Source organism: Triticum urartu, unplaced genomic scaffold (assembly GCF_056163025.1).
Source record: "Triticum urartu cultivar PI428250 unplaced genomic scaffold, HENAU_Tu73 scaffold1, whole genome shotgun sequence".
NCBI classification, from domain to species: Eukaryota; Viridiplantae; Streptophyta; class Magnoliopsida; order Poales; family Poaceae; genus Triticum; species Triticum urartu.
The window spans coordinates 9,350,669-9,361,588 of record NW_028259461.1 but is presented as its reverse complement, the minus strand read 5'-3'; positions in this window follow the sequence as shown (position 1 = coordinate 9,361,588).

Here is a 10,920-nt window from a genome sequence, read left to right as displayed (position 1 = left end):
ATCCCCGTGCCAGCCCAAATCATGATCTTCACCAACTTGGATTTGGTTCTCTCGCGAAAATCGCGAGTTGCAGAGATGAGAACCATGAAAAGCAAGATCCCGAATAAGAAAACAGAAACCGAGGAAGAGGAAACCACAAGAGTGAAGACTAGTAGAGTCTCGTCTTTTGTCATTCTTTGCTCCTTTTTCACTCAATGATTCCTTCGAATTTGCCGACCAAAAATTCTATATGTCTATTCTATCTATGATATTTCTATATATATAGAATATGATATCTAATATGACATCCGATTTGTCAAAGGGATTGGATTGGTGACTTACCCATTCAGTGACTTTGGCACTGGACGTTCCAAAAACGGGTACTATCGGATCGGGTGAATTAGAGAATAGACAGAGGTCCGTTGGCATTTCAGCCTTTCTTCTCCTTTCAGGGCCTATCCGAAAGAGAATCCAGTACCTCTTGGTCCTGAATATCAGAATAGGACGAACGAACCGGCCTCCGCGGATATCTTTGCTTCGGAACAAAACCCTGCAATCAAATAGATTGTCCCAAGGGCGCCATATTCTAGGAGCCCAAGTTATGCTATTGAAAATTCGTTCCTCTAGCAGTTCCGGTTTGAGCATTCCGTTCCCTTTTTCAAACTCCACTTCTTTTCATATAGCAATCCCTGATCAAAGAGAGAACAATATCCATTTCAAAACATTTCTAACAGATTCCTTAGTTCGGACCGACGAAGTAATGTCACTCGACTATTATCAACCTGACTGCAATCTTTTTCTGTCGGTAAGGATTGCACCAGAGCACCTTCTACTTCTAATAGGCCATGAACTATAGATAGAGAAGAATCATTCTGAGCGAGTACATAAGAAGCGATCCACTTTTTTTCATCGGTTCCAGGGGAAGACCAAAGATCTTGCGCGGCAGGTCCGCCAGAAAAACTCAAAAGAGAAAGAAGTCTCGTTAATCTCTTCATGCTCGTTCCAAGTTCGAAGTACCTTTTGGCCAAAGAAAAACCCGCTTCCTGACACGATTGCCTCTTTATCTTTATATAGATAGATTCTATGGGGTTATTACTTAGTAAGTCTATTTTGTACAAGAGCCCCTCCTATCTGATAGAAAAGGGTCCCATGATCCCGAGCCGATCTTACCTTGGCTCGCAAACCCCAAGTTTGTCTATGAAGAGCTAATCTAATTGTATTTTTTTCTAGAATGGATTTCTTATGTGGAATACTAATGGATAGGGCTTCGTTGCTAAGTGCTACAAGATCTAGTGCACTGGAACTCGTGGTTATGGACCCGAATCCTTTAGTATGGAACATTGTCTTTTCCAAGTAAAAACCCCTAGTATATGAAAGAATGAAAAGGTGCTTTCGTTCTTGTGGAATAAGAAGCCCTCGTACCTTAATGAAAGGAAAATCGTAATTTTTCGTTAGGTATTTGACCAAATAGGATCGTCCAGTTCCTACAGAACCTATCACTAAAATACCCGATAGGGCTAAGCGGAACGAAAAGGGTTTTCCATGAGATGGTAAATGAAAACGATTAGTCCCACACGAGGTTTGGGAATAAGTGATTGTCTGATAATGAGCAAGGAATATACGTCTTTCTGCTAAAGAGGATCTATTAAACTCATAATTCATTAGATCCTTGTTATCAATGCCAACTAGGTATCATAAGTAAATGGATCCCGGTTGTTCAATCCTTTGATAACCAAGGTCATTCTTTGCTAAAGAGAAATGATCACTATGAGTCAGACTCAATAGAATTGGATCCATTCCAAATAGCGAGAATTAGGATTCTTGATCCCTCTCAATCTCTCTTTCAATTCGAGGATCCAGAGAGGTGTTTTCATAGTCATCTCCGAATATTTGCCATCTCGGAATATTTTCGATTTCATTTTTCTATGATATGTCTTTCTATATGAAAATTGGTTATTTACGATGTACGATGATCCCTGTTAAGCATCCATGGCTGAATGGTTAAAGCGCCCAACTCATAATTGGTAAATTTGCGGGTTCAATTCCTGCTGGATGCACACGAACGGGAACATTCCATAAGTCTATTGGAACTGGCTCTCTATCCATGGAATCTCATCCATCATCCATACATAACGAATTGGTATGGTATATTCATACCATAACATAAGAACAATAAGAACTCGAATTCTTATCGATACTGGAACTCAGAGCATAGGAGGGAAAGTCGATTTATGGATGGAATCAAATACGCAGTATTTACAGAAAAAAGTCTTCGTTTATTGGGAAAGAATCAATATACTTTTAATGTCGAATCGGGATTCACTAAGACAGAAATAAAGCATTGGGTCGAACTCTTCTTTGGTGTTAAGGTGGTAGCTGTGAATAGCCATCGACTACCTGGAAAAGGTAGAAGAATAGGACCTATTCTGGGCCATACAATGCATTACAGACGTATGATCATTACCCTTCAACCGGGTTATTCTATTCCACTTCTAGATAGAGAAAAAAACTAAAGGAGAATACTTAATAATACGGCGAAACATTTATACAAAACACCTATCCCGAGCACACGCAAGGGAACCGTAGACAGGCAAGTGAAATCCAATCCACGAAATAATTTGATCCATGGACGGCACCGTTGTGGTAAAGGTCGTAATTCCAGAGGAATCATTACCGCAAGGCATAGAGGGGGAGGTCATAAGCGCCTATACCGTAAAATAGATTTTCGACGGAATCAAAAAGACATATCTGGTAGAATCGTAACCATAGAATACGACCCTAATCGAAATGCATACATTTGTCTCATACACTATGGGGATGGTGAGAAGAGATATATTTTACATCCCAGAGGGGCTATAATTGGAGATACTATTGTTTCTGGTACAAAAGTTCCTATATCAATGGGAAATGCCCTACCTTTGAGTGCGGTTTGAACTATTGATTTACGTAATTGGAAGTAACCAATTAGGTTTACGACGAAACCTAGAAATCGATCACTGATCCAATTTGACTACCTCTACGGGATAGACCTCAACAGAAAACTGTTGAGTAACGGCAGCAAGTGATTGAGTTCAGTAGTTCCTCATAGAAAATTATTGGCTCTAGAGATATGGTAATATGGAGAAGACAAAATTGTTTGAAGCACGCACAGAACCGGAAGCGCCCCTTGTTTCAAAGAGAGGAGGACGGGTTATTCACATTTAATTTGATGGTCAGAGGCAAATTGAAAGCTAAGCAGTGGTAATTAAGACCCCCGGGGGAAAATAGGGATGTCTCCTACGTTACCCATAATATGTGGAAGTATCGACGTAATTTCATAGAGTCATTCGATCTGAATGCTACATGAAGAACATAAGCCAGATGACGGAACGCAGAGACCTAGGATGTAGAAGATCATAACATGAGCGATTCGGCAGATTTGGATTCCTTTCCTATATATCCACTCATGTGGTACTTCATCATATGATTCATATAAGATCCATCTGTCTAGAGATCGTCATATACATCTAGAAAGCCGTATGCTTTGGAAGAAGCTTGTACAGTTTGGGAAGGGGTTTTTTGAGAGAAAAGAAGAATCTACTTCAACCGATATGCCCTTAGGCACGGCCATGCATAACATAGAAATCACACGTGGAAGGGGTGGGCAATTAGCTAGAGCAGCAGGTGCTGTAGCGAAACTCATTGCAAAAGAGGGTAAATCGGCCACTTTAAGATTACCATCTGGGGAGGTCCGTTTAGTATCCCAAAACTGCTTAGCAACAGTCGGACAAGTGTGGTAATGTTGGGGTGAACCAAAAAAGTTTGGGTAGAGCCGGATCTAAGTGTTGGCTAGGTAAACGCCCCGTAGTAAGAGGGGTAGTTATGAACCCTGTGGACCACCCCCATGGGGGCGGTGAAGGGAAAGCTCCCATTGGTAGAAAAAAACCCACAACCCCTTGGGGTTATCCTGCGCTTGGAAGAAGAACTAGGAAAAGGAAAAAATATAGCGATAGTTTTATTCTTCGTCGCCGTAAGTAAATACGTAACTAGGAATATGGAAAATTGCATTTTTGGAATTTGCAATAATGCGATGGGCGAACGACGGGAATTGAACCCGCGCATGGTGGATTCACAATCCACTGCCTTGATCCACTTGGCTACATCCGCCCCTTATCCAGCTAAAGGATTTTTTTCTTTTTTCCATTGATCATTATTCTATTTATTCTGACCTCCGTACTTCGATCGAGATATTGGACATAGAATGCCACTCTTTAAAAAGGAAAAAAGGAGTAATCAGCTGTGACACGAAAAAAAACGAATCCTTTTGTAGCTCATCATTTATTGGCAAAGATAGAAAAGGTCAATATGAAGGAGGAGAAAGAAACAATAGTAACGTGGTCCCGGGCATCTAGCATTCTACCCACAATGGTTGGCCATACAATCGCGATTCATAATGGAAAGGAACATATACCTATTTACATAACAAATCCTATGGTAGGTCGCAAATTGGGGGAATTCGTGCCTACTCGGCATTTCACGAGTTATGAAAATGCAAGAAAGGATACTAAATCTCGTCGTTAACTGAATTCTGAATAGAAAGATTAAGAAGAAAAAAAGATTCAAAATAAAGTAAAGGTAGGCGGGGAATAACCTTATTTATGACAAGTTTCAAACTAGTAAAGTATATCCCTAGGATAAAGAAGAAGAAAAGTGGGCTAAGGAAACTCGCAAGGAAAGTTCCAACCGATCGTCTACTTAAGTTCGAGAGAGTTTTCAAAGCACAAAAACGTATCCCTATGTCTGTTTTCAAAGCACAAAGAGTTCTTGACGAGATTCGCTGGCGTTACTACGAGGAAACTGTTATGATACTGAACCTCATGCCCTATCGAGCATCTTATCCCATCTTAAAGTTGGTTTATTCGGCAGCCGCAAATGCTACTCATTATAGGGATTTCGACAAAGCGAATTTATTTATTACTAAAGCCGAAGTCAGTAGGAGTACTATTATGAAGAAATTCAGACCTCGAGCTCGAGGACGTAGTTTCCCCATAAAAAAAAGCATGTGTCATATAACAATTGTACTAAATATAGTAAAGAAATCTAAATAACCTTTAGATCCATCTAAGATTTCGATTCCCAGTAAAAAAAATATAGAATAGAAAAATATGGGACAAAAAATAAATCCACTCGGTTTCAGACTTGGTACAACCCAAAAACACCATTCCTTTTGGTTCGCACAACCAAAAAATTATTCTGAAGGTCTACAGGAAGATAAAAAAATAAGGGATTGTATCAAGAACTATATACAAAAGAATAGGAAAAAGGGCTCGAATAGAAAAATAGAATCAGACTCAAGTTCCGAAGTAATTACACATAATAGAAAAATGGACTCAGGTTCAAGTTCCGAAGTAATTACACATATAGAAATCCAAAAAGAAATCGATACGATCCACGTCATAATCCATATTGGATTCCCAAATTTATTAAAGAAAAAAGGAGCAATCGAAGAATTAGAGAAAGATCTACAAAAGGAAATTAACTCTGTAAACCAGAGATTTAATATTTCTATCGAAAAAGTTAAAGAACCTTATAGACAGCCTAACATTCTTGCAGAATATATAGCTTTCCAATTAAAAAATAGAGTTTCATTCCGAAAGGCAATGAAAAAAGCCATTGAATTAACTAAAAAAGCAGATATAAGGGGAGTAAAAGTAAAAATTGCGGGTCGTCTCGGAGGAAAAGAAATTGCACGCGCCGAATCTATTAAAAAGGGTAGACTTCCCCTCCAAACAATTCGCGCTAAAATTGATTATTGCTGCTATCCAATTCGGACTATCTATGGAGTATTAGGTGTAAAAATTTGGATATTCGTAGACGAAGAATAAGTAATCTTGTCTTCGGATTCTGTCCATTGATAGAATAAAAAATGACAAGAGACTTTTTTCCTGAAATCCCTGCAAAAGAAGAAATTATACCTCTTTCTATAAGATTTAATGAAAATTGATAAATCATTTAATATAATTGCTATGCTTAGTGTGTGACTCGTTATTTTTTTCTTTTTTTTAAGAAAAAAACTTAGTAATTATAGAAAATTAACTAATAACCAACCTATTGCTTCGTATTGTCGAGATCCTAACTAAGAAACAGTCACTATATGAATAAATACCTCTATCATAACATAAATGAGTAGATGTGTCATATAGTTGTAGCAACTGCAATTTTTTCTCTAAAAAAGAAAAGGGATTCTAGGTTGTGAAGCAAAACTAAAGGGATGTGGATAAAGGGAGGGATGATAGAAAGAAGGAAGAGGAAATAAATAAGATATAGGATTCCACTATGTATGGTCTATGAATTACATCATAAAAGGCAATGTGATAAAGCATCAATATAATAAAAATAATAGAGAATTAAAAATTGTAACTTGAAACAAGAACTACAAATTTAAAGCAATAATAAAGAGCCGCCCGGGTTAATAAAACTGAGAAAATTAACTCGGAAAGAAATTTTTTGGAAGCTCCGTTGCGGGATTCAGACCTAACCATTCAAGGAGAAGCAGTGGGAACGACAGAACCTATGATTCCATAGGATTTTATTGAAAAGAATCCTAACACTTCATTGGGTGGGATGGCGGAACAAACCAAAAAAATTGTCTTATTTGGTAAGTTTATAAATTAACAAATAAGACAGGAAAGAGTAAATATTCGCCCGCGAAATTCTTATTGAATTAGAATACTTTACCGCGATTCAATAAGAGTAAAAATAAGGATTTTTTTAAGAAGGATTACATTATCTATAAATATAGAATTTAGATAAATATACACACACATCTGGATATATTCTAGATCTTCTTTTTTGACTATATATTATATTTTTCTGTTTTAACAAATTCAATATAAAAAAAACCGAACTTTTTCTATTATCTATTAATGTGTATCTATCCGTACCGTAATATTTTGGAATATTATGAATTAGAGAAATTTACATGCTTTCTGATTCCATTCGCGAGGAGCTGGATGAGAAGAAACTCTCATGTCCAGTTTTGCAGTAGAGATGGAACTAAGAAAGAGAACCATCGACTATAACCCCAAAAGAACCAGATTTCGCAAACAACATAGAGGAAGAATGAAAGGAAAATCCTGCCGAGGCAATCGTATTTGTTTTGGTAGATATGCTCTTCAAGCACTTGAACCCGCTTGGATCACGGCGAGACAGATAGAAGCAGGACGAAGAGCAATAACACGATATGCACGTCGTGGTGGAAAAATATGGGTACGTATATTTCCCGACAAACCGGTTACACTAAGACCCACGGAAACACGTATGGGCTCGGGAAAGGGGTCCCCCGAATATTGGGTATCCGTTGTTAAACCTGGTCGTATACTTTATGAAATGGGGGGAGTATCTGAAACTGTAGCTAGAGCAGCTATCTCCATAGCTGCCAGTAAAATGCCCATACGAAGTCAATTTATTCGATTAGAGATATAGAACCCTAAAAGGGGTATGGAAGATAAAAAAAAATGCTCGGTTTTTCTTTCTGGAAAGACAATATTTCTTTCATCCTTTTGCATTGAAATAACAAATTGAAATCAAAATAATATGATTCAACCTCAGACCCTTTTAAATGTAGCAGATAATAGTGGAGCTCGAAAATTGATGTGTATTCGAGTCATAGGAGCTGCTGGTAATCAGCGATATGCTCGTATTGGTGATGTTATTGTTGCTGTAATCAAAGACGCATTGCCCCAAATGCCTCTAGAAAGATCCGAAGTAATTCGAGCTGTAATTGTACGTACATGTAAAGAGTTCAAATGCGAAGACGGTATAATAATCCGCTATGATGACAATGCTGCGGTTATAATTGATCAAAAAGGCAATCCAAAAGGAACTCGAGTTTTTGGCGCGATTGCCGAGGAATTGAGAGAATTGAATTTTACCAAAATAGTTTCATTAGCTCCTGAAGTATTATAAATACTAGTAGGCGAAATTGAGACCAAAGAATTAATTTAGTAGATTGTGTTTTACGTATATGTTTTAAAATCCAAAATGAAAAAAAAAAAAAGAAAACATGTTGATTATAGAAAAATTAGGAGGAACCTAGAATTAGAGTCTTATGGGCAAGGACACTATTGCTGATTTACTAACCTCTATAAGAAATGCGGACATGAATAAAAAAGGAACAGTTCGAGTAGTATCTACAAATATTACCGAAAACATTGTTAAAATACTTCTACGAGAGGGTTTTATTGAAAGTGTTCGGAAACATCAGGAACGTAACAGATATTTCTTGGTTTCAACTTTGCGACATCAAAAGAGAAAGACTATAAAAGGAATATATAGAACAAGAACCTTTTTAAAGCGTATCAGCCGACCCGGCTTACGAATTTATACCAACTATCAAGGAATTCCTAAAGTTTTGGGTGGAATGGGAATTGCTATTCTTTCTACTTCTCGAGGAATAATGACAGATCGAGAAGCTCGACTAAACAGAATTGGGGGAGAAGTCTTATGTTATATATGGTAATCGCCCCGCCTATAGTGCTCGAATTCTATCTCGCCCTTCCTATTTTTAAAATAAAAATAGAAAAATAGGAGAAAAAAAATATGACAGAAAAAAAAAATAGGAGAGAAAAAAAAAACCCGAGAGAAGCAAAAGTAACTTTCGAAGGTTTAGTTACGGAAGCCCTACCCAATGGAATGTTCCGCGTTCGGCTAGAGAATGACACCATCATCCTAGGCTATATTTCAGGAAAGATACGGTCTAGTTCTATACGAATACTGATGGGGGATAGGGTCAAAATTGAAGTAAGTCGTTATGATTCAAGCAAGGGACGTATAATTTATAGACTTCCCCATAAGGATTCGAAGCGTATCGAAGACTCGAAGGATAGCGAAGATTTGAAGGATAGCGAAGATTTGAAGGATACCAAAGATTCAAAGGATTAGGTTTTTCTTTTTTTTTCTAGGGTAATAAATTCTAAGTTCTAAAATTCAAGCGAAGAGACTTATTTTTTCCAAAAGATTAGATTCATAGTTTAAAAAAGGATACGGAAATATGAAAATAAGAGCTTCCGTTCGTAAAATTTGTACAAAATGTCGACTGATTCGTAGGCGTGGACGAATTAGAGTCATTTGCTCTAATCCGAAGCATAAACAAAGACAGGGGTAATCTTTCGAAAAAGAACTTTACTTTCTAAAAAGTAAAAAAAAGTACCCGCGGAAATGTTCCAATTCCAAATAAAATAATTTCATTTAAAATAATTAAAGTAAAGGGTTTATTTTACCCTGAAACGGATATCTTTGTATCTTTTTTTCTTTTTTTTATTTCTAACTCATATTTATGAGATAATAAAATATGGCAAAAGCTATACCAAAAATTGGTTCACGTAAGAAAGTGCGTATTGGTTTACGTAGGAATGCACGTTTTAGTTTACGGAAGAGTGCACGTAGAATAACAAAAGGGGTTATTCATGTTCAAGCTAGTTTCAACAATACCATTATAACTGTTACAGACCCACAAGGTCGGGTGGTTTTTTGGTCCTCGGCCGGTACTTGTGGATTCAAAAGCTCAAGAAAAGCATCACCCTATGCTGGTCAAAGAACAGCAGTAGATGCTATTCGTACAGTAGGTTTGCAACGAGCAGAAGTTATGGTAAAGGGCGCTGGTAGTGGAAGAGATGCCGCATTACGAGCCATTGCTAAAAGTGGTGTGCGATTAAGTTGTATACGCGATGTAACACCTATGCCGCATAATGGATGTCGACCGCCTAAAAAAAGACGTCTGTAAAAGAATTAACCCGCTTTCAACTTTCATTTCAAGAGAAATAAACGATTCAATGATAAAATAATAATACTAGTCTATTATGGTTCGAGAGGAGGTAGCAGGATCCACTCAAACACTACAGTGGAAGTGTGTTGAATCAAGAGTAGATAGTAAGCGCCTTTATTATGGTCGTTTCATTCTGTCCCCGCTTAGAAAAGGTCAAGCGGACACCGTCGGTATTGCCTTGCGAAGAGCTTTACTTGGAGAAATAGAAGGAACATGTATCACACGTGCAAAATTTGGGAGCGTGCCGCACGAGTATTCTACAATAGCAGGTATTGAAGAATCCGTACAAGAAATTTTACTAAATTTGAAAGAAATTGTATTGAGAAGTAATCTCTATGGAGTTAGAGACGCATCCATTTGCGTCAAAGGTCCTAGATACATAACTGCTCAAGATATCATCTTACCGCCTTCCGTAGAAATCGTTGATACGGCACAACCTATAGCTAACTTGACAGAGCCCATTGATTTCTGTATTGATTTACAGATCAAGAGAGATCGTGGATATCAGACAGAACTCAGAAAGAACTATCAAGATGGAAGTTATCCTATAGATGCTGTATCCATGCCTGTTCGAAATGTGAATTATAGTATTTTTTCTTGTGGGAATGGAAATGAAAAACACGAGATACTTTTTCTAGAAATATGGACTAATGGAAGTTTAACCCCTAAGGAAGCACTTTATGAGGCTTCTCGTAATTTGATTGATTTATTTCTTCCTTTTCTACACGCGGAGGAAGAGGGCGCTAGTTTCGAAGAAAATAAAAACAGGTTTACTCCACCCCTTTTTACTTTTCAAAAAAGATTAACTAATCTAAAGAAAAACAAAAAAGGAATTCCATTGAATTGTATTTTTATTGATCAATTAGAATTGACTTCTAGAACGTATAATTGTCTAAAAAGGGCCAATATACATACACTATTGGACCTTTTGAGTAAGACTGAAGAAGATCTTCTGAGAATTGACAGTTTTCGTATGGAAGATAGAAAACATATATGGGACACTCTAGAGAAGCATCTCCCAATTGATTTACTTAAGAATAAACTCTCGTTTTAAATCCATTGCAATTTTTTTTCTTCTTCTTTTTCGAGTTAGAATAAAAAGAAAACAATTTAGCATCTTTGGTACAATCTATATT